General features: G+C 44.6%; 13 non-coding genes and 1 pseudogene across 13 annotated transcripts; all 14 read right to left on the bottom strand.

The window, feature by feature from the left end:
- Positions 1-288: 288 nt before the first annotated feature.
- On the bottom strand, positions 289-479 carry LOC141232712 (U2 spliceosomal RNA). Its single transcript, XR_012298894.1, has one exon. It is a non-coding gene; the product is annotated as a U2 spliceosomal RNA (small nuclear RNA).
- A 1,115-nt stretch (positions 480-1,594) lies between these two features.
- LOC141232711 (U2 spliceosomal RNA) lies at positions 1,595-1,785 on the bottom strand. The gene has a single exon (XR_012298893.1). It is a non-coding gene; the product is annotated as a U2 spliceosomal RNA (small nuclear RNA).
- Positions 1,786-2,900: 1,115 nt separating this feature from the next.
- LOC141232710 (U2 spliceosomal RNA) lies at positions 2,901-3,091 on the bottom strand. The gene has a single exon (XR_012298892.1). It is a non-coding gene; the product is annotated as a U2 spliceosomal RNA (small nuclear RNA).
- A 1,115-nt stretch (positions 3,092-4,206) lies between these two features.
- On the bottom strand, positions 4,207-4,397 carry LOC141232709 (U2 spliceosomal RNA). The gene has a single exon (XR_012298891.1). It is a non-coding gene; the product is annotated as a U2 spliceosomal RNA (small nuclear RNA).
- A 1,112-nt stretch (positions 4,398-5,509) lies between these two features.
- On the bottom strand, positions 5,510-5,700 carry LOC141232708 (U2 spliceosomal RNA). The gene has a single exon (XR_012298890.1). It is a non-coding gene; the product is annotated as a U2 spliceosomal RNA (small nuclear RNA).
- Positions 5,701-6,809: 1,109 nt separating this feature from the next.
- On the bottom strand, positions 6,810-7,000 carry LOC141232707 (U2 spliceosomal RNA). Its single transcript, XR_012298889.1, has one exon. It is a non-coding gene; the product is annotated as a U2 spliceosomal RNA (small nuclear RNA).
- A 1,112-nt stretch (positions 7,001-8,112) lies between these two features.
- LOC141232705 (U2 spliceosomal RNA) lies at positions 8,113-8,303 on the bottom strand. The gene has a single exon (XR_012298887.1). It is a non-coding gene; the product is annotated as a U2 spliceosomal RNA (small nuclear RNA).
- A 1,115-nt stretch (positions 8,304-9,418) lies between these two features.
- On the bottom strand, positions 9,419-9,609 carry LOC141232704 (U2 spliceosomal RNA). The gene has a single exon (XR_012298886.1). It is a non-coding gene; the product is annotated as a U2 spliceosomal RNA (small nuclear RNA).
- A 1,115-nt stretch (positions 9,610-10,724) lies between these two features.
- LOC141232488 (U2 spliceosomal RNA) lies at positions 10,725-10,920 on the bottom strand. Its single transcript, XR_012298737.1, has one exon. It is a non-coding gene; the product is annotated as a U2 spliceosomal RNA (small nuclear RNA).
- A 3,033-nt stretch (positions 10,921-13,953) lies between these two features.
- On the bottom strand, positions 13,954-14,144 carry LOC141232703 (U2 spliceosomal RNA). The gene has a single exon (XR_012298885.1). It is a non-coding gene; the product is annotated as a U2 spliceosomal RNA (small nuclear RNA).
- Positions 14,145-15,259: 1,115 nt separating this feature from the next.
- Positions 15,260-15,450, bottom strand: LOC141232702 (U2 spliceosomal RNA). The gene has a single exon (XR_012298884.1). It is a non-coding gene; the product is annotated as a U2 spliceosomal RNA (small nuclear RNA).
- A 1,115-nt stretch (positions 15,451-16,565) lies between these two features.
- Positions 16,566-16,756, bottom strand: LOC141232701 (U2 spliceosomal RNA). Its single transcript, XR_012298883.1, has one exon. It is a non-coding gene; the product is annotated as a U2 spliceosomal RNA (small nuclear RNA).
- Positions 16,757-17,871: 1,115 nt separating this feature from the next.
- LOC141232699 (U2 spliceosomal RNA) lies at positions 17,872-18,062 on the bottom strand. The gene has a single exon (XR_012298881.1). It is a non-coding gene; the product is annotated as a U2 spliceosomal RNA (small nuclear RNA).
- Positions 18,063-19,177: 1,115 nt separating this feature from the next.
- Positions 19,178-19,382, bottom strand: LOC141232523 (U2 spliceosomal RNA; annotated as a pseudogene).
- Between the last annotated feature and the right edge of the window lie 3,130 nt (positions 19,383-22,512).

The raw sequence follows: 22,512 nt of genomic DNA, 5'->3' as shown, positions 1-22,512 counted from the left end.
GGTGAAAGCTCCAAAATGCTTGCCTAATATGTCTGTTTATCCAAAAGGAAGTAAAAAGGGAGAGCTAGAAAGATAGCATTGCATCACATTACATGGCAATGCAATGCACAGTTGCTGAAGTTGAACCAAAATGAGCTTGTAATCTGGCTTCTGCAACTTTGAACATGAAAAATCCAATGAGGAGAAGAAAAGCAAAGCCAAAGAGTCCATCCCAAAATCCGACAAACAAGCAAAATGAACAAAAAACATTGAATTCAATTCTTTCTGATTTTAGAAACTGCATTAAAGAAGGGGTGCACCGGTCCTGGAGATACTGCAATACCAGGTCAATGCGTGGAGTGGACAGAGCAAGCTCTTTTTCCATCTCCCTGTTCTAAAAATCCATTTAATATATGGTCCCCAGATAGGGGACGTATCAGATATTAAACTGATAAGAACAGATACTACACTTGATCTTAGCCAAAAGGCCGAGAAGCGATAACCAGAATTGGTTTCAAACTACGGAGCCACCCAAGGATCCTGAAAAGTCCATTTGTGGAGATGAGCTCCTGGACTCCCGTTAAGAAGACATGTTGTCAACCTCTAGATCCCTTACATGCCTGCACTTTTCGGCTTGCTGCTGCTGCAATCCACGCGTTTTAGATCTGCATAACTCCACCTCTTTAAACACAGCACCTTCACCCCCTGCTGTTCCCACCCGCCTCAACACCGTTGGAAGGGAGGAGAACCAATTAAGGCGGGGGGTGGGGTGGAACGAGCAGCTGTCTACCCTTAGCAGGAGGGCTCCTGATTACATACCTCTCCTGCTGCTGCTGCTGCTGGCTGTCCAGCAGCAGACTGAAGGTGGCTGCTGCTGTGCACAGGTATATAAAGGCTCAGAGCCTATTATGACACGCGCAGCCAGCGTTCCATTGCCACATTCCATCTACTGCAGGCAGGATACCTGGCTGGCTGAATGTCGCTGAGAAGCTCACAGAGACCGCCATAAGCAACAGTTTAACAGAATGCCACAGACTAATCAACCAAACTTTTTGGGTTGGGTTCTCTTTTATAGTCTGCAGGCATTAAATGAAAGAAGTCAGTGTTCCAGCAGAAGGAGACAACGTTTCAGAAAAGGCATTGTAGCAAACCAAAAAAGAAATTTTAAGCGCAGCAGAGTAACCAGCGCACATACCTGTTAGCTCAGGTGAGTTTAAAAGGCTGCTGTTGATAACAAGGGCATTTGCTAAATAGATGGTGTGTGTGCAACAATATACTGAAAGGTCAATTATATTGTGCAGCTTATCTCACCACCTGTAGTTATTTAGGTGAAAGCTCCAAAATGCTTGCCTAATATGTCTGTTTATCCAAAAGGAAGTAAAAAGGGAGAGCTAGAAAGATAGCATTGCATCACATTACATGGCAATGCAATGCACAGTTGCTGAAGTTGAACCAAAATGAGCTTGTAATCTGGCTTCTGCAACTTTGAACAGGAAAAATCCAATGAGGAGAAGAAAAGCAAAGCCAAAGAGTCCATCCCAAAATCCGACAAACAAGCAAAATGAACAAAAAACATTGAATTCAATTCTTTCTGATTTTAGAAACTGCATTAAAGAAGGGGTGCACCGGTCCTGGAGATACTGCAATACCAGGTCAATGCGTGGAGTGGACAGAGCAAGCTCTTTTTCCATCTCCCTGTTCTAAAAATCCATTTAATATATGGTCCCCAGATAGGGGACGTATCAGATATTAAACTGATAAGAACAGATACTACACTTGATCTTAGCCAAAAGGCCGAGAAGCGATAACCAGAATTGGTTTCAAACTACGGAGCCACCCAAGGATCCTGAAAAGTCCATTTGTGGAGATGAGCTCCTGGACTCCCGTTAAGAAGACATGTTGTCAACCTCTAGATCCCTTACATGCCTGCACTTTTCGGCTTGCTGCTGCAGCAATCCACGCGTTTTAGATCTGCATAACTCCACCTCTTTAAACACAGCACCTTCACCCCCTGCTGTTCCCACCCGCCTCAACACCGTTGGAAGGGAGGAGAACCAATTAAGGCGGGGGGTGGGGTGGAACGAGCAGCTGTCTACCCTTAGCAGGAGGGCTCCTGATTACATACCTCTCCTGCTGCTGCTGCTGCTGGCTGTCCAGCAGCAGACTGAAGGTGGCTGCTGCTGTGCACAGGTATATAAAGGCTCAGAGCCTATTATGACACGCGCAGCCAGCGTTCCATTGCCACATTCCATCTACTGCAGGCAGGATACCTGGCTGGCTGAATGTCGCTGAGAAGCTCACAGAGACCGCCATAAGCAACAGTTTAACAGAATGCCACAGACTAATCAACCAAACTTTTTGGGTTGGGTTCTCTTTTATAGTCTGCAGGCATTAAATGAAAGAAGTCAGTGTTCCAGCAGAAGGAGACAACGTTTCAGAAAAGGCATTGTAGCAAACCAAAAAAGAAATTTTAAGCGCAGCAGAGTAACCAGCGCACATACCTGTTAGCTCAGGTGAGTTTAAAAGGCTGCTGTTGATAACAAGGGCATTTGCTAAATAGATGGTGTGTGTGCAACAATATACTGAAAGGTCAATTATATTGTGCAGCTTATCTCACCACCTGTAGTTATTTAGGTGAAAGCTCCAAAATGCTTGCCTAATATGTCTGTTTATCCAAAAGGAAGTAAAAAGGGAGAGCTAGAAAGATAGCATTGCATCACATTACATGGCAATGCAATGCACAGTTGCTGAAGTTGAACCAAAATGAGCTTGTAATCTGGCTTCTGCAACTTTGAACATGAAAAATCCAATGAGGAGAAGAAAAGCAAAGCCAAAGAGTCCATCCCAAAATCCGACAAACAAGCAAAATGAACAAAAAACATTGAATTCAATTCTTTCTGATTTTAGAAACTGCATTAAAGAAGGGGTGCACCGGTCCTGGAGATACTGCAATACCAGGTCAATGCGTGGAGTGGACAGAGCAAGCTCTTTTTCCATCTCCCTGTTCTAAAAATCCATTTAATATATGGTCCCCAGATAGGGGACGTATCAGATATTAAACTGATAAGAACAGATACTACACTTGATCTTAGCCAAAAGGCCGAGAAGCGATAACCAGAATTGGTTTCAAACTACGGAGCCACCCAAGGATCCTGAAAAGTCCATTTGTGGAGATGAGCTCCTGGACTCCCGTTAAGAAGACATGTTGTCAACCTCTAGATCCCTTACATGCCTGCACTTTTCGGCTTGCTGCTGCTGCAATCCACGCGTTTTAGATCTGCATAACTCCACCTCTTTAAACACAGCACCTTCACCCCCTGCTGTTCCCACCCGCCTCAACACCGTTGGAAGGGAGGAGAACCAATTAAGGCGGGGGGTGGGGTGGAACGAGCAGCTGTCTACCCTTAGCAGGAGGGCTCCTGATTACATACCTCTCCTGCTGCTGCTGCTGCTGGCTGTCCAGCAGCAGACTGAAGGTGGCTGCTGCTGTGCACAGGTATATAAAGGCTCAGAGCCTATTATGACACGCGCAGCCAGCGTTCCATTGCCACATTCCATCTACTGCAGGCAGGATACCTGGCTGGCTGAATGTCGCTGAGAAGCTCACAGAGACCGCCATAAGCAACAGTTTAACAGAATGCCACAGACTAATCAACCAAACTTTTTGGGTTGGGTTCTCTTTTATAGTCTGCAGGCATTAAATGAAAGAAGTCAGTGTTCCAGCAGAAGGAGACAACGTTTCAGAAAAGGCATTGTAGCAAACCAAAAAAGAAATTTTAAGCGCAGCAGAGTAACCAGCGCACATACCTGTTAGCTCAGGTGAGTTTAAAAGGCTGCTGTTGATAACAAGGGCATTTGCTAAATAGATGGTGTGTGTGCAACAATATACTGAAAGGTCAATTATATTGTGCAGCTTATCTCACCACCTGTAGTTATTTAGGTGAAAGCTCCAAAATGCTTGCCTAATATGTCTGTTTATCCAAAAGGAAGTAAAAAGGGAGAGCTAGAAAGATAGCATTGCATCACATTACATGGCAATGCAATGCACAGTTGCTGAAGTTGAACCAAAATGAGCTTGTAATCTGGCTTCTGCAACTTTGAACATGAAAAATCCAATGAGGAGAAGAAAAGCAAAGCCAAAGAGTCCATCCCAAAATCCGACAAACAAGCAAAATGAACAAAAAACATTGAATTCAATTCTTTCTGATTTTAGAAACTGCATTAAAGAAGGGGTGCACCGGTCCTGGAGATACTGCAATACCAGGTCAATGCGTGGAGTGGACAGAGCAAGCTCTTTTTCCATCTCCCTGTTCTAAAAATCCATTTAATATATGGTCCCCAGATAGGGGACGTATCAGATATTAAACTGATAAGAACAGATACTACACTTGATCTTAGCCAAAAGGCCGAGAAGCGATAACCAGAATTGGTTTCAAACTACGGAGCCACCCAAGGATCCTGAAAAGTCCATTTGTGGAGATGAGCTCCTGGACTCCCGTTAAGAAGACATGTTGTCAACCTCTAGATCCCTTACATGCCTGCACTTTTCGGCTTGCTGCTGCTGCAATCCACGCGTTTTAGATCTGCATAACTCCACCTCTTTAAACACAGCACCTTCACCCCCTGCTGTTCCCACCCGCCTCAACACCGTTGGAAGGGAGGAGAACCAATTAAGGCGGGGGGTGGGGTGGAACGAGCAGCTGTCTACCCTTAGCAGGAGGGCTCCTGATTACATACCTCTCCTGCTGCTGCTGCTGGCTGTCCAGCAGCAGACTGAAGGTGGCTGCTGCTGTGCACAGGTATATAAAGGCTCAGAGCCTATTATGACACGCGCAGCCAGCGTTCCATTGCCACATTCCATCTACTGCAGGCAGGATACCTGGCTGGCTGAATGTCGCTGAGAAGCTCACAGAGACCGCCATAAGCAACAGTTTAACAGAATGCCACAGACTAATCAACCAAACTTTTTGGGTTGGGTTCTCTTTTATAGTCTGCAGGCATTAAATGAAAGAAGTCAGTGTTCCAGCAGAAGGAGACAACGTTTCAGAAAAGGCATTGTAGCAAACCAAAAAAGAAATTTTAAGCGCAGCAGAGTAACCAGCGCACATACCTGTTAGCTCAGGTGAGTTTAAAAGGCTGCTGTTGATAACAAGGGCATTTGCTAAATAGATGGTGTGTGTGCAACAATATACTGAAAGGTCAATTATATTGTGCAGCTTATCTCACCACCTGTAGTTATTTAGGTGAAAGCTCCAAAATGCTTGCCTAATATGTCTGTTTATCCAAAAGGAAGTAAAAAGGGAGAGCTAGAAAGATAGCATTGCATCACATTACATGGCAATGCAATGCACAGTTGCTGAAGTTGAACCAAAATGAGCTTGTAATCTGGCTTCTGCAACTTTGAACATGAAAAATCCAATGAGGAGAAGAAAAGCAAAGCCAAAGAGTCCATCCCAAAATCCGACAAACAAGCAAAATGAACAAAAAACATTGAATTCAATTCTTTCTGATTTTAGAAACTGCATTAAAGAAGGGGTGCACCGGTCCTGGAGATACTGCAATACCAGGTCAATGCGTGGAGTGGACAGAGCAAGCTCTTTTTCCATCTCCCTGTTCTAAAAATCCATTTAATATATGGTCCCCAGATAGGGGACGTATCAGATATTAAACTGATAAGAACAGATACTACACTTGATCTTAGCCAAAAGGCCGAGAAGCGATAACCAGAATTGGTTTCAAACTACGGAGCCACCCAAGGATCCTGAAAAGTCCATTTGTGGAGATGAGCTCCTGGACTCCCGTTAAGAAGACATGTTGTCAACCTCTAGATCCCTTACATGCCTGCACTTTTCGGCTTGCTGCTGCTGCAATCCACGCGTTTTAGATCTGCATAACTCCACCTCTTTAAACACAGCACCTTCACCCCCTGCTGTTCCCACCCGCCTCAACACCGTTGGAAGGGAGGAGAACCAATTAAGGCGGGGGGTGGGGTGGAACGAGCAGCTGTCTACCCTTAGCAGGAGGGCTCCTGATTACATACCTCTCCTGCTGCTGCTGGCTGTCCAGCAGCAGACTGAAGGTGGCTGCTGCTGTGCACAGGTATATAAAGGCTCAGAGCCTATTATGACACGCGCAGCCAGCGTTCCATTGCCACATTCCATCTACTGCAGGCAGGATACCTGGCTGGCTGAATGTCGCTGAGAAGCTCACAGAGACCGCCATAAGCAACAGTTTAACAGAATGCCACAGACTAATCAACCAAACTTTTTGGGTTGGGTTCTCTTTTATAGTCTGCAGGCATTAAATGAAAGAAGTCAGTGTTCCAGCAGAAGGAGACAACGTTTCAGAAAAGGCATTGTAGCAAACCAAAAAAGAAATTTTAAGCGCAGCAGAGTAACCAGCGCACATACCTGTTAGCTCAGGTGAGTTTAAAAGGCTGCTGTTGATAACAAGGGCATTTGCTAAATAGATGGTGTGTGTGCAACAATATACTGAAAGGTCAATTATATTGTGCAGCTTATCTCACCACCTGTAGTTATTTAGGTGAAAGCTCCAAAATGCTTGCCTAATATGTCTGTTTATCCAAAAGGAAGTAAAAAGGGAGAGCTAGAAAGATAGCATTGCATCACATTACATGGCAATGCAATGCACAGTTGCTGAAGTTGAACCAAAATGAGCTTGTAATCTGGCTTCTGCAACTTTGAACATGAAAAATCCAATGAGGAGAAGAAAAGCAAAGCCAAAGAGTCCATCCCAAAATCCGACAAACAAGCAAAATGAACAAAAAACATTGAATTCAATTCTTTCTGATTTTAGAAACTGCATTAAAGAAGGGGTGCACCGGTCCTGGAGATACTGCAATACCAGGTCAATGCGTGGAGTGGACAGAGCAAGCTCTTTTTCCATCTCCCTGTTCTAAAAATCCATTTAATATATGGTCCCCAGATAGGGGACGTATCAGATATTAAACTGATAAGAACAGATACTACACTTGATCTTAGCCAAAAGGCCGAGAAGCGATAACCAGAATTGGTTTCAAACTACGGAGCCACCCAAGGATCCTGAAAAGTCCATTTGTGGAGATGAGCTCCTGGACTCCCGTTAAGAAGACATGTTGTCAACCTCTAGATCCCTTACATGCCTGCACTTTTCGGCTTGCTGCTGCTGCAATCCACGCGTTTTAGATCTGCATAACTCCACCTCTTTAAACACAGCACCTTCACCCCCTGCTGTTCCCACCCGCCTCAACACCGTTGGAAGGGAGGAGAACCAATTAAGGCGGGGGGTGGGGTGGAACGAGCAGCTGTCTACCCTTAGCAGGAGGGCTCCTGATTACATACCTCTCCTGCTGCTGCTGCTGGCTGTCCAGCAGCAGACTGAAGGTGGCTGCTGCTGTGCACAGGTATATAAAGGCTCAGAGCCTATTATGACATGCGCAGCCAGCGTTCCATTGCCACATTCCATCTACTGCAGGCAGGATACCTGGCTGGCTGAATGTCGCTGAGAAGCTCACAGAGACCGCCATAAGCAACAGTTTAACAGAATGCCACAGACTAATCAACCAAACTTTTTGGGTTGGGTTCTCTTTTATAGTCTGCAGGCATTAAATGAAAGAAGTCAGTGTTCCAGCAGAAGGAGACAACGTTTCAGAAAAGGCATTGTAGCAAACCAAAAAAGAAATTTTAAGCGCAGCAGAGTAACCAGCGCACATACCTGTTAGCTCAGGTGAGTTTAAAAGGCTGCTGTTGATAACAAGGGCATTTGCTAAATAGATGGTGTGTGTGCAACAATATACTGAAAGGTCAATTATATTGTGCAGCTTATCTCACCACCTGTAGTTATTTAGGTGAAAGCTCCAAAATGCTTGCCTAATATGTCTGTTTATCCAAAAGGAAGTAAAAAGGGAGAGCTAGAAAGATAGCATTGCATCACATTACATGGCAATGCAATGCACAGTTGCTGAAGTTGAACCAAAATGAGCTTGTAATCTGGCTTCTGCAACTTTGAACATGAAAAATCCAATGAGGAGAAGAAAAGCAAAGCCAAAGAGTCCATCCCAAAATCCGACAAACAAGCAAAATGAACAAAAAACATTGAATTCAATTCTTTCTGATTTTAGAAACTGCATTAAAGAAGGGGTGCACCGGTCCTGGAGATACTGCAATACCAGGTCAATGCGTGGAGTGGACAGAGCAAGCTCTTTTTCCATCTCCCTGTTCTAAAAATCCATTTAATATATGGTCCCCAGATAGGGGACGTATCAGATATTAAACTGATAAGAACAGATACTACACTTGATCTTAGCCAAAAGGCCGAGAAGCGATAACCAGAATTGGTTTCAAACTACGGAGCCACCCAAGGATCCTGAAAAGTCCATTTGTGGAGATGAGCTCCTGGACTCCCGTTAAGAAGACATGTTGTCAACCTCTAGATCCCTTACATGCCTGCACTTTTCGGCTTGCTGCTGCTGCAATCCACGCGTTTTAGATCTGCATAACTCCACCTCTTTAAACACAGCACCTTCACCCCCTGCTGTTCCCACCCGCCTCAACACCGTTGGAAGGGAGGAGAACCAATTAAGGCGGGGGGTGGGGTGGAACGAGCAGCTGTCTACCCTTAGCAGGAGGGCTCCTGATTACATACCTCTCCTGCTGCTGCTGCTGCTGGCTGTCCAGCAGCAGACTGAAGGTGGCTGCTGCTGTGCACAGGTATATAAAGGCTCAGAGCCTATTATGACACGCGCAGCCAGCGTTCCATTGCCACATTCCATCTACTGCAGGCAGGATACCTGGCTGGCTGAATGTCGCTGAGAAGCTCACAGAGACCGCCATAAGCAACAGTTTAACAGAATGCCACAGACTAATCAACCAAACTTTTTGGGTTGGGTTCTCTTTTATAGTCTGCAGGCATTAAATGAAAGAAGTCAGTGTTCCAGCAGAAGGAGACAACGTTTCAGAAAAGGCATTGTAGCAAACCAAAAAAGAAATTTTAAGCGCAGCAGAGTAACCAGCGCACATACCTGTTAGCTCAGGTGAGTTTAAAAGGCTGCTGTTGATAACAAGGGCATTTGCTAAATAGATGGTGTGTGTGCAACAATATACTGAAAGGTCAATTATATTGTGCAGCTTATCTCACCACCTGTAGTTATTTAGGTGAAAGCTCCAAAATGCTTGCCTAATATGTCTGTTTATCCAAAAGGAAGTAAAAAGGGAGAGCTAGAAAGATAGCATTGCATCACATTACATGGCAATGCAATGCACAGTTGCTGAAGTTGAACCAAAATGAGCTTGTAATCTGGCTTCTGCAACTTTGAACATGAAAAATCCAATGAGGAGAAGAAAAGCAAAGCCAAAGAGTCCATCCCAAAATCCGACAAACAAGCAAAATGAACAAAAAACATTGAATTCAATTCTTTCTGATTTTAGAAACTGCATTAAAGAAGGGGTGCACCGGTCCTGGAGATACTGCAATACCAGGTCAATGCGTGGAGTGGACAGAGCAAGCTCTTTTTCCATCTCCCTGTTCTAAAAATCCATTTAATATATGGTCCCCAGATAGGGGACGTATCAGATATTAAACTGATAAGAACAGATACTACACTTGATCTTAGCCAAAAGGCCGAGAAGCGATAACCAGAATTGGTTTCAAACTACGGAGCCACCCAAGGATCCTGAAAAGTCCATTTGTGGAGATGAGCTCCTGGACTCCCGTTAAGAAGACATGTTGTCAACCTCTAGATCCCTTACATGCCTGCACTTTTCGGCTTGCTGCTGCTGCAATCCACGCGTTTTAGATCTGCATAACTCCACCTCTTTAAACACAGCACCTTCACCCCCTGCTGTTCCCACCCGCCTCAACACCGTTGGAAGGGAGGAGAACCAATTAAGGCGGGGGGTGGGGTGGAACGAGCAGCTGTCTACCCTTAGCAGGAGGGCTCCTGATTACATACCTCTCCTGCTGCTGCTGCTGCTGGCTGTCCAGCAGCAGACTGAAGGTGGCTGCTGCTGTGCACAGGTATATAAAGGCTCAGAGCCTATTATGACACGCGCAGCCAGCGTTCCATTGCCACATTCCATCTACTGCAGGCAGGATACCTGGCTGGCTGAATGTCGCTGAGAAGCTCACAGAGACCGCCATAAGCAACAGTTTAACAGAATGCCACAGACTAATCAGTCAAACTTTTTGGGTTGGGTTCTCTTTTATAGTCTGCAGGCATTAAATGAAAGAAGTCAGTGTTCCAGCAGAAGGAGACAACGTTTCAGAAAAGGCATTGTAGCAAACCAAAAAAGAAATTTTAAGCGCAGCAGAGTAACCAGCGCACATACCTGTTAGCTCAGGTGAGTTTAAAAGGCTGCTGTTGATAACAAGGGCATTTGCTAAATAGATGGTGTGTGTGCAACAATATACTGAAAGGTCAATTATATTGTGCAGCTTATCTCACCACCTGTAGTTATTTAGGTGAAAGCTCCAAAATGCTTGCCTAATATGTCTGTTTATCCAAAAGGAAGTAAAAAGGGAGAGCTAGAAAGATAGCATTGCATCACATTACATGGCAATGCAATGCACAGTTGCTGAAGTTGAACCAAAATGAGCTTGTAATCTGGCTTCTGCAACTTTGAACATGAAAAATCCAATGAGGAGAAGAAAAGCAAAGCCAAAGAGTCCATCCCAAAATCCGACAAACAAGCAAAATGAACAAAAAACATTGAATTCAATTCTTTCTGATTTTAGAAACTGCATTAAAGAAGGGGTGCACCGGTCCTGGAGATACTGCAATACCAGGTCAATGCGTGGAGTGGACAGAGCAAGCTCTTTTTCCATCTCCCTGTTCTAAAAATCCATTTAATATATGGTCCCCAGATAGGGGACGTATCAGATATTAAACTGATAAGAACAGATTTTTTTTTGATTGAATATATCTTTTATTAGCACAAAAAATAAGTTAACAGACAGTGTACAGTGCCGCAGCCCAGTACACACAGAATTCTACATCATATTTACATAGCATGAGGATACGACGCACTAACTAGACACATCACACCCCTATGCTACACAAAACACTCAATCTGAAAGAAAAAGCATGTCAATCAATGCAGTACGACGAACTGTGATAAGGGATGGGGATTGAGAAAAAGGGGATGGGGAGGGGAAAATCACAGGCCCGAAGCTTTATTGAAAGACAAGACACATAAGGGGAGAGGGGGAGGAGGGGTTTAGTCCTCGTCCTCGTCCTCCGGACCGTCCATGATGGAATAGTCTCTGAGCAGGCTGTGGATCAGCCTGCGGCAGTCCTGGATGGACATCCTCTCCCTCCTCAAGATGAGCCGGTTCCTGGCGACCCAAACGGCATCCTTGAAGCAGTTCATAAGGCGCCAAGCCTCCTGGATGGCTCCGACGGTATGAACCCCAGGGAAGAGTCCGTAAAGCACAGAATGGTGCGATAGGCTCGCCCTGGGGACAGAGTTCCTCAGGTCGTCCTCAAGTGCAGTCAATAGGCGCTGTGCAAATCCGCAGTCCCAAAAAGTGTGCAAAGATGTTTCCTCCACGAAGGGGCACCTTGGGCAGTACCGGGTCTTGCACAGGTTCCGGGCATGCATGAATGACCGGACGGGCAGTCCGCCCTGAATCGCCATCCACGACAAGTCCTTGTGCCCGTTGGTCAGCCTGTCAGACGACACATTTGTCCACACAGTCTCCAGCGTGTCCTGGTGAAGTCCTGTGATGTTCTCCACGTCATCCTTGGCTCTGATTAGCTTGTGGATAGTTTTGGGCTTCCACAAGTCGGGCTTGAGTCCCTCCAGTTGATGCTCCCCCACAAATCGAACGACGTCTCCGTAGAACCATGGCGTCGTCCAGTTGTAGGGGAAGGAGCTGTCCCACTTGTCCCAGCCGAGTCGCCTCCAAAGAGGAAGCAGGAAGAAGCGAGACATGGACCTGCCCGCGGAGCCATTCAGAACAGATTTTTTTTATTTTTTTTGTTCGAAAGCCCGAATTCGTGTACAAAACCCGAGTGCGCTTAAAAAAGTGACAAGTGCCACAAAAAAAGTGCACTAGGATGCTGGTCTTCTTGAAACCCTCTCCAAAAGGAGAAGGGTCCCCCAAACCATTCCCCGTCCCTCCGAGCCAGAAGGCCACAGCGAGGAACAGGGACAAATAGCCACCTCCAGCCGGAGCCAGAGGCGACCCAATCTTACCCCCAATACCTGCCCGAGTTCTCACCCGAGCAAGGCACTGGGAGCCAAAGACTGTGCTCCCCTCCCGGAAGAGGGGAGCCAACAACGCTCTCCTCCCGAAAGAGGAGAGCCAGGGGGGTTCAGGGGGGAGCGGAACCTGATGGCCACACACTCCCCCCCTAGACCTGCCAAGAGAGGAACCCGTAAGGGAACCGCATCCCGACAAAATCCTAGTAAGGACGTGGACACACGTGAAAAAGTGGACACACAGTGACAAAAAAAATTTAAATAAATAGTGAAGGTTTCACAGTATAATATTGCCCGGACCTTCGACCGGGAATTGAAAAATTCCCCATCCTAAGGCCAGAAGGCCCGGAATAAGGGTGTGTGTGAAGAAAGAAATATTGAAGTGCTAGTGCAAATGTGCCATAAACTCAAGTGGGGTTCCCAATCCCAGTGAGTTAAGGCACCCCAGGGTCACCACTCCTGGGGCACTTCACACTTCGGGCTTTCGATCTTCCCCGGCCCAATGGCGTCGATCCTGGGGGGCCATGCTTTCCACCAGATGACTATATTAGCCACCTGGCGTACTAACAAGCGCCTAAACCCCAGTGTGCATAATGTATCAATCTACTAGGGCGGCCAACATCCAAAACCGCCTTTTCGAAAGATACTACACTTGATCTTAGCCAAAAGGCCGAGAAACTACGGAGCCACCCAAGGATCCTGAAAAGTCCATTTGTGGAGATGAGCTCCTGGACTCCCGTTAAGAAGACATGTTGTCAACCTCTAGATCCCTTACATGCCTGCACTTTTCGGCTTGCTGCTGCTGCAATCCACGCGTTTTAGATCTGCATAACTCCACCTCTTTAAACACAGCACCTTCACCCCCTGCTGTTCCCACCCGCCTCAACACCGTTGGAAGGGAGGAGAACCAATTAAGGCGGGGGGTGGGGTGGAACGAGCAGCTGTCTACCCTTAGCAGGAGGGCTCCTGATTACATACCTCTCCTGCTGCTGCTGCTGCTGGCTGTCCAGCAGCAGACTGAAGGTGGCTGCTGCTGTGCACAGGTATATAAAGGCTCAGAGCCTATTATGACACGCGCAGCCAGCGTTCCATTGCCACATTCCATCTACTGCAGGCAGGATACCTGGCTGGCTGAATGTCGCTGAGAAGCTCACAGAGACCGCCATAAGCAACAGTTTAACAGAATGCCACAGACTAATCAACCAAACTTTTTGGGTTGGGTTCTCTTTTATAGTCTGCAGGCATTAAATGAAAGAAGTCAGTGTTCCAGCAGAAGGAGACAACGTTTCAGAAAAGGCATTGTAGCAAACCAAAAAAGAAATTTTAAGCGCAGCAGAGTAACCAGCGCACATACCTGTTAGCTCAGGTGAGTTTAAAAGGCTGCTGTTGATAACAAGGGCATTTGCTAAATAGATGGTGTGTGTGCAACAATATACTGAAAGGTCAATTATATTGTGCAGCTTATCTCACCACCTGTAGTTATTTAGGTGAAAGCTCCAAAATGCTTGCCTAATATGTCTGTTTATCCAAAAGGAAGTAAAAAGGGAGAGCTAGAAAGATAGCATTGCATCACATTACATGGCAATGCAATGCACAGTTGCTGAAGTTGAACCAAAATGAGCTTGTAATCTGGCTTCTGCAACTTTGAACATGAAAAATCCAATGAGGAGAAGAAAAGCAAAGCCAAAGAGTCCATCCCAAAATCCGACAAACAAGCAAAATGAACAAAAAACATTGAATTCAATTCTTTCTGATTTTAGAAACTGCATTAAAGAAGGGGTGCACCGGTCCTGGAGATACTGCAATACCAGGTCAATGCGTGGAGTGGACAGAGCAAGCTCTTTTTCCATCTCCCTGTTCTAAAAATCCATTTAATATATGGTCCCCAGATAGGGGACGTATCAGATATTAAACTGATAAGAACAGATACTACACTTGATCTTAGCCAAAAGGCCGAGAAGCGATAACCAGAATTGGTTTCAAACTACGGAGCCACCCAAGGATCCTGAAAAGTCCATTTGTGGAGATGAGCTCCTGGACTCCCGTTAAGAAGACATGTTGTCAACCTCTAGATCCCTTACATGCCTGCACTTTTCGGCTTGCTGCTGCTGCAATCCACGCGTTTTAGATCTGCATAACTCCACCTCTTTAAACACAGCACCTTCACCCCCTGCTGTTCCCACCCGCCTCAACACCGTTGGAAGGGAGGAGAACCAATTAAGGCGGGGGGTGGGGTGGAACGAGCAGCTGTCTACCCTTAGCAGGAGGGCTCCTGATTACATACCTCTCCTGCTGCTGCTGCTGCTGGCTGTCCAGCAGCAGACTGAAGGTGGCTGCTGCTGTGCACAGGTATATAAAGGCTCAGAGCCTATTATGACATGCGCAGCCAGCGTTCCATTGCCACATTCCATCTACTGCAGGCAGGATACCTGGCTGGCTGAATGTCGCTGAGAAGCTCACAGAGACCGCCATAAGCAACAGTTTAACAGAATGCCACAGACTAATCAACCAAACTTTTTGGGTTGGGTTCTCTTTTATAGTCTGCAGGCATTAAATGAAAGAAGTCAGTGTTCCAGCAGAAGGAGACAACGTTTCAGAAAAGGCATTGTAGCAAACCAAAAAAGAAATTTTAAGCGCAGCAGAGTAACCAGCGCACATACCTGTTAGCTCAGGTGAGTTTAAAAGGCTGCTGTTGATAACAAGGGCATTTGCTAAATAGATGGTGTGTGTGCAACAATATACTGAAAGGTCAATTATATTATGTAGCTTATCTCACCACCTGTAGTTATTTAGGTGAAAGCTCCAAAATGCTTGCCTAATATGTCTGTTTATCCAAAAGGAAGTAAAAAGGGAGAGCTAGAAAGATAGCATTGCATCACATTACATGGCAATGCAATGCACAGTTGCTGAAGTTGAACCAAAATGAGCTTGTAATCTGGCTTCTGCAACTTTGAACATGAAAAATCCAATGAGGAGAAGAAAAGCAAAGCCAAAGAGTCCATCCCAAAATCCGACAAACAAGCAAAATGAACAAAAAACATTGAATTCAATTCTTTCTGATTTTAGAAACTGCATTAAAGAAGGGGTGCACCGGTCCTGGAGATACTGCAATACCAGGTCAATGCGTGGAGTGGACAGAGCAAGCTCTTTTTCCATCTCCCTGTTCTAAAAATCCATTTAATATATGGTCCCCAGATAGGGGACGTATCAGATATTAAACTGATAAGAACAGATACTACACTTGATCTTAGCCAAAAGGCCGAGAAGCGATAACCAGAATTGGTTTCAAACTACGGAGCCACCCAAGGATCCTGAAAAGTCCATTTGTGGAGATGAGCTCCTGGACTCCCGTTAAGAAGACATGTTGTCAACCTCTAGATCCCTTACATGCCTGCACTTTTCGGCTTGCTGCTGCTGCAATCCACGCGTTTTAGATCTGCATAACTCCACCTCTTTAAACACAGCACCTTCACCCCCTGCTGTTCCCACCCGCCTCAACACCGTTGGAAGGGAGGAGAACCAATTAAGGCGGGGGGTGGGGTGGAATGAGCAGCTGTCTACCCTTAGCAGGAGGGCTCCTGATTACATACCTCTCCTGCTGCTGCTGCTGCTGGCTGTCCAGCAGCAGACTGAAGGTGGCTGCTGCTGTGCACAGGTATATAAAGGCTCAGAGCCTATTATGACACGCGCAGCCAGCGTTCCATTGCCACATTCCATCTACTGCAGGCAGGATACCTGGCTGGCTGAATGTCGCTGAGAAGCTCACAGAGACCGCCATAAGCAACAGTTTAACAGAATGCCACAGACTAATCAACCAAACTTTTTGGGTTGGGTTCTCTTTTATAGTCTGCAGGCATTAAATGAAAGAAGTCAGTGTTCCAGCAGAAGGAGACAACGTTTCAGAAAAGGCATTGTAGCAAACCAAAAAAGAAATTTTAAGCGCAGCAGAGTAACCAGCGCACATACCTGTTAGCTCAGGTGAGTTTAAAAGGCTGCTGTTGATAACAAGGGCATTTGCTAAATAGATGGTGTGTGTGCAACAATATACTGAAAGGTCAATTATATTGTGCAGCTTATCTCACCACCTGTAGTTATTTAGGTGAAAGCTCCAAAATGCTTGCCTAATATGTCTGTTTATCCAAAAGGAAGTAAAAAGGGAGAGCTAGAAAGATAGCATTGCATCACATTACATGGCAATGCAATGCACAGTTACTGAAGTTGAACCAAAATGAGCTTGTAATCTGGCTTCTGCAACTTTGAACATGAAAAATCCAATGAGGAGAAGAAAAGCAAAGCCAAAGAGTCCATCCCAAAATCCGACAAACAAGCAAAATGAACAAAAATCATTGAATTCAATTCTTTCTGATTTTAGAAACTGCATTAAAGAAGGGGTGCACCGGTCCTGGAGATACTGCAATACCAGGTCAATGCGTGGAGTGGACAGAGCAAGCTCTTTTTCCATCTCCCTGTTCTAAAAATCCATTTAATATATGGTCCCCAGATAGGGGACGTATCAGATATTAAACTGATAAGAACAGATACTACACTTGATCTTAGCCAAAAGGCCGAGAAGCGATAACCAGAATTGGTTTCAAACTACGGAGCCACCCAAGGATCTTGAAAAGTCCATTTGTGGAGATGAGCTCCTGGACTCCCGTTAAGAAGACATGTTGTCAACCTCTAGCTCCCTTACATGCCTGCACTTTTCGGCTTGCTGCTGCTGCAATCCACGCGTTTTAGATCTGCATAACTCCACCTCTTTAAACACAGCACCTTCACCCCCTGCTGTTCCCACCCGCCTCAACACCGTTGGAAGGGAGGAGAACCAATTAAGGCGGGGGGTGGGGTGGAACGAGCAGCTGTCTACCCTTAGCAGGAGGGCTCCTGATTACATACCTCTCCTGCTGCTGCTGCTGCTGGCTGTCCAGCAGCAGACTGAAGGTGGCTGCTGCTGTGCACAGGTATATAAAGGCTCAGAGCCTATTATGACACGCGCAGCCAGCGTTCCATTGCCACATTCCATCTACTGCAGGCAGGATACCTGGCTGGCTGAATGTCGCTGAGAAGCTCACAGAGACCGCCATAAGCAACAGTTTAACAGAATGCCACAGACTAATCAGCCAAACTTTTTGTGTTGGGTTCTCTTTTATAGTCTGCAGGCATTAAATGAAAGAAGTCAGTGTTCCAGCAGAAGGAGACAACGTTTCAGAAAAGGCATTGTAGCAAACCAAAAAAGAAATTTTAAGCGCAGCAGAGTAACCAGCGCACATACCTGTTAGCTCAGGTGAGTTTAAAAGGCTGCTGTTGATAACAAGGGCATTTGCTAAATAGATGGTGTGTGTGCAACAATATACTGAAAGGTCAATTATATTGTGCAGCTTATCTCACCACCTGTAGTTATTTAGGTGAAAGCTCCAAAATGCTTGCCTAATATGTCTGTTTATCCAAAAGGAAGTAAAAAGGGAGAGCTAGAAAGATAGCATTGCATCACATTACATGGCAATGCAATGCACAGTTGCTGAAGTTGAACCAAAATGAGCTTGTAATCTGGCTTCTGCAACTTTGAACATGAAAAATCCAATGAGGAGAAGAAAAGCAAAGCCAAAGAGTCCATCCCAAAATCCGACAAACAAGCAAAATGAACAAAAAACATTGAATTCAATTCTTTCTGATTTTAGAAACTGCATTAAAGAAGGGGTGCACCGGTCCTGGAGATACTGCAATACCAGGTCAATGCGTGGAGTGGACAGAGCAAGCTCTTTTTCCATCTCCCTGTTCTAAAAATCCATTTAATATATGGTCCCCAGATAGGGGACGTATCAGATATTAAACTGATAAGAACAGATACTACACTTGATCTTAGCCAAAAGGCCGAGAAGCGATAACCAGAATTGGTTTCAAACTACGGAGCCACCCAAGGATCCTGAAAAGTCCATTTGTGGAGATGAGCTCCTGGACTCCCGTTAAGAAGACATGTTGTCAACCTCTAGATCCCTTACATGCCTGCACTTTTCGGCTTGCTGCTGCTGCAATCCACGCGTTTTAGATCTGCATAACTCCACCTCTTTAAACACAGCACCTTCACCCCCTGCTGTTCCCACCCGCCTCAACACCGTTGGAAGGGAGGAGAACCAATTAAGGCGGGGGGTGGGGTGGAACGAGCAGCTGTCTACCCTTAGCAGGAGGGCTCCTGATTACATACCTCTCCTGCTGCTGCTGCTGCTGGCTGTCCAGCAGCAGACTGAAGGTGGCTGCTGCTGTGCACAGGTATATAAAGGCTCAGAGCCTATTATGACACGCGCAGCCAGCGTTCCATTGCCACATTCCATCTACTGCAGGCAGGATACCTGGCTGGCTGAATGTCGCTGAGAAGCTCACAGAGACCGCCATAAGCAACAGTTTAACAGAATGCCACAGACTAATCAACCAAACTTTTTGGGTTGGGTTCTCTTTTATAGTCTGCAGGCATTAAATGAAAGAAGTCAGTGTTCCAGCAGAAGGAGACAACGTTTCAGAAAAGGCATTGTAGCAAGCCAAAAAAGAAATTTTAAGCGCAGCAGAGTAACCAGCGCACATACCTGTTAGCTCAGGTGAGTTTAAAAGGCTGCTGTTGATAACAAGGGCATTTGCTAAATAGATGGTGTGTGTGCAACAATATACTGAAAGGTCAATTATATTGTGCAGCTTATCTCACCACCTGTAGTTATTTAGGTGAAAGCTCCAAAATGCTTGCCTAATATGTCTGTTTATCCAAAAGGAAGTAAAAAGGGAGAGCTAGAAAGATAGCATTGCATCACATTACATGGCAATGCAATGCACAGTTGCTGAAGTTGAACCAAAATGAGCTTGTAATCTGGCTTCTGCAACTTTGAACATGAAAAATCCAATGAGGAGAAGAAAAGCAAAGCCAAAGAGTCCATCCCAAAATCCGACAAACAAGCAAAATGAACAAAAAACATTGAATTCAATTCTTTCTGATTTTAGAAACTGCATTAAAGAAGGGGTGCACCGGTCCTGGAGATACTGCAATACCAGGTCAATGCGTGGAGTGGACAGAGCAAGCTCTTTTTCCATCTCCCTGTTCTAAAAATCCATTTAATATATGGTCCCCAGATAGGGGACGTATCAGATATTAAACTGATAAGAACAGATTTTTTTTTTTTTTTTTTAAACCATTCAGTTTAGTTTTTTAGCAAACAGTATGAATTTCTCCAAAATTTGCTACTTAAAACTTCTCATCATCATGGTTCTATTTATTTAGCAGTAGTATAAGACGAAATATAATCACAAGGGAACATCCTTTACGTAACACAAATGCAGAAACTTCAAGGAATCACAAAGAAAAAAATCACTGGTATTTGATAAGGTAATGCCACTTTTTAAATTTCCAAATCCCTTCGGCATCTGTGCCACCACCGCCTCTGCTGTCCAACTTATATATCAGGTATAGTCTTGAAAGAATAAGTCTAACACATTCATTCACTGATAAAGATTTCCTTTTGAAAAGTCCAAGGTTCCTTGCATCCCACAAACTCTCCATCACACAAGCCATTATCAACCATAAAATTCTATCTTTAGACCGACTACACGCACCAATTCCAAACATCGCCACACGCCAATCCACAAAATTCACGCCTGCTAAACCCTTACACAATCCACCTACACACTTCCACACACTGTACGCGTACTCACAATCCCACATAACATGCCTGACAGTCTCACAACCACCACATCCCACTCTCGGACACACATCTGTTCTTATCAACTCTCTTTTCTTCTGCACTTCTCTCACAGGTAAAATATTATGTAAAGTCATCCACACAACATCCTTCTGTTTGTTTGACATCCCATACGTATCTAACTTCTTCCATGCATCTGAAACCTCATTCCCTCTCAGCCCAACAATATTACACTCTACCTCATTTGCACTCATTCTTTTCACCACATTCTTGGTCATTCTAAAATCATTCATTCCCACACTCAACAAATCATGCTTTCTCACAAATTTCTCAATCACCTCATACCAAACAGGACACTTAAAGGCCACAGGCACACTCGCATCTCTCTTCCTCCAGCATAACCCATACAACATCCATCCAGCAGAATAATTAGCCATAAAAGCACCTTTATTGCCTTTACCCAGCAAAATAACCACAGTCTTAATATAATTAAGACCTAAAAAAACTTCAATATTGGGAAAGGCCAGCCCACCATGCTGACAAGCCTTAAAAAGGCTCTCCCGCTTCAACTTCTCCATCTTACTACACCACAGGAATGTGAATACCAACTTCTCTATTCTCTTAATTTTCCTGTAAGGAGAAGGAAAAACAGTCGCCACATAAAGCAGGATAGGGAGAATCACTGCTTTGATAATTAACACCTTACCACGCAGAGTCAATTCTCTCATTCGCCAAAAATTCAATTTACGTTCAACCCGCATACCACACTCTTCCCAACTTTCATTCCCTTTTAAGTCATCATTAAATAATACGCCCAAAATCTTGATTGCACCCTCTTCACACTTTACACCATCCATACGAATACTACTATCTCCAAAACATTTAAAACTACATTTATTCCAATTTACCCTAAAACCAGACGCACCAACAAAAAAATCCAAAAGCAATTTAATTCTACTCAAAGAAGCCATACTTTCACTCACAACCACAACATGATCCATATAACCTAACACTTTCACATGCTTACCACCACTACCAGGCACCAACAAACCTCTCATCATTTTATCCCGTCTAATCAAACATAACAATGGTTCTATTACACATACAAATAAGACGGGGGACATAGGACACCCCTGCCTTACTCCTGACCTAATCTTCACTTTGTCACACAGCCACCCATTAACCAAGAACTCACTTGACACACAATCATACAATGATTTTACACAATTCACAAATTCTCTAGGAAACCCCATTCTTTCCAGTACTTTAAACAAAAACACATGCGAAACCCTGTCAAACGCCTTCTCAAAATCAATAGCTAAAGTCATACATTTCTGCTTTCTATCCTTGCAATCCCCAATCATATCTCTCAACAATAACAAGTTATCACTCATACTTCTTCCAGGCACTGCACATACTTGGTCCTCCTCCACAACACTACCAATCACTTCACGCATACGATTTGCCAGTAACTTACTGTAGACCTTATAATCCGAATTCAGCAGTGTTATTGGTCTCCAGTTTTCCAAACGTTTCCTCTCACCCTTTTTATACACAAGCACAACCACTCCTTCTTTCATTGATTCACACAACCTACCATTCACCCACATATACTTACATACCTCAGTCAAATCTGTTCCCAAAACTTCCCATGCTTTCACATACAACTCTACAGGTATACCATCTTTCCCAGGAGTCTTACTCTTTTTAGCACTCCACACCACATTCTTCACTTCATCCAGAACTACATCCTCACACAATAGATCACGCTCCTCAGAATCAAGTTTTTTCTCCACACCATTCAGAACATATGACACAAGCCCAGAGTCAATCCATTTCTCATCATACAACTTGCTATAAAACCTATTCACTTCTTTCAGCACATCCTCACCCATACAGTTGGTTCCACTTTCATTCACAACTTCATTCATATCAGTCTTCCTACCATTCATTTTTTTAAAAAAGAACCTCGTACACTTCTCATTTTTCTCCAGGTGCTCAATTTTAGTACGATATATAATTTCCTTTCCTTTCTCATCCAACACACGCTTCAATTCATTCTTAGCCTCAGTAAGTTGATCAGACATCTCCAAACCACTTGCAACACACTTTCTCAACCAGTCAATCCGTCTATTAAGGTCATTAAACCTATTCCTATATCTGGCAGCTTTTCTATAGCCCCACTTTTTGAAGAAAGTTTTAAATTGCACTTTCACCCAGTCCCACCAGTCAAGAACACACACAAAATCCTTCTTACGCATTCTCCATCTTTCATACTTTACATTAAACTCATTCATCACCTCATCATCCTCTAACAGCCTTGCATTCAACTTCCATACCCCACCGCCATACACTTGGTCACCATTCGCACAAAACACGCCTCTCAAACATTCATGGTCCGAAAAAGGTACCTTTTGTTGAGAAAAATCCAAACATACCATATTTTTAGAAAATAACATTAAATCAATTCTGGAATGAATCTCACCACGGTCAGCATGGTATGTCGGCGGTGGTGGCATGCCAAGAACAACAACTGCTGCATCTAAAAAGGAAAAATCACAAATTAAATGGGACAATTTCTTTCCTGTTATGTCACACTTTCCTTCTGTGACACAATTAACGTCCCCAACAAAAATAGTGGGAGATTTCCCTGG

This window comes from Phyllobates terribilis, unplaced genomic scaffold (genome assembly GCF_046119375.1).
Source record: "Phyllobates terribilis strain yellow unplaced genomic scaffold, ASM4611937v1 Scaffold_540__1_contigs__length_1147954, whole genome shotgun sequence".
Classification (NCBI taxonomy): domain Eukaryota; kingdom Metazoa; phylum Chordata; class Amphibia; order Anura; family Dendrobatidae; genus Phyllobates; species Phyllobates terribilis.
This window is presented reverse-complemented; position numbering and strand designations above follow the sequence as displayed.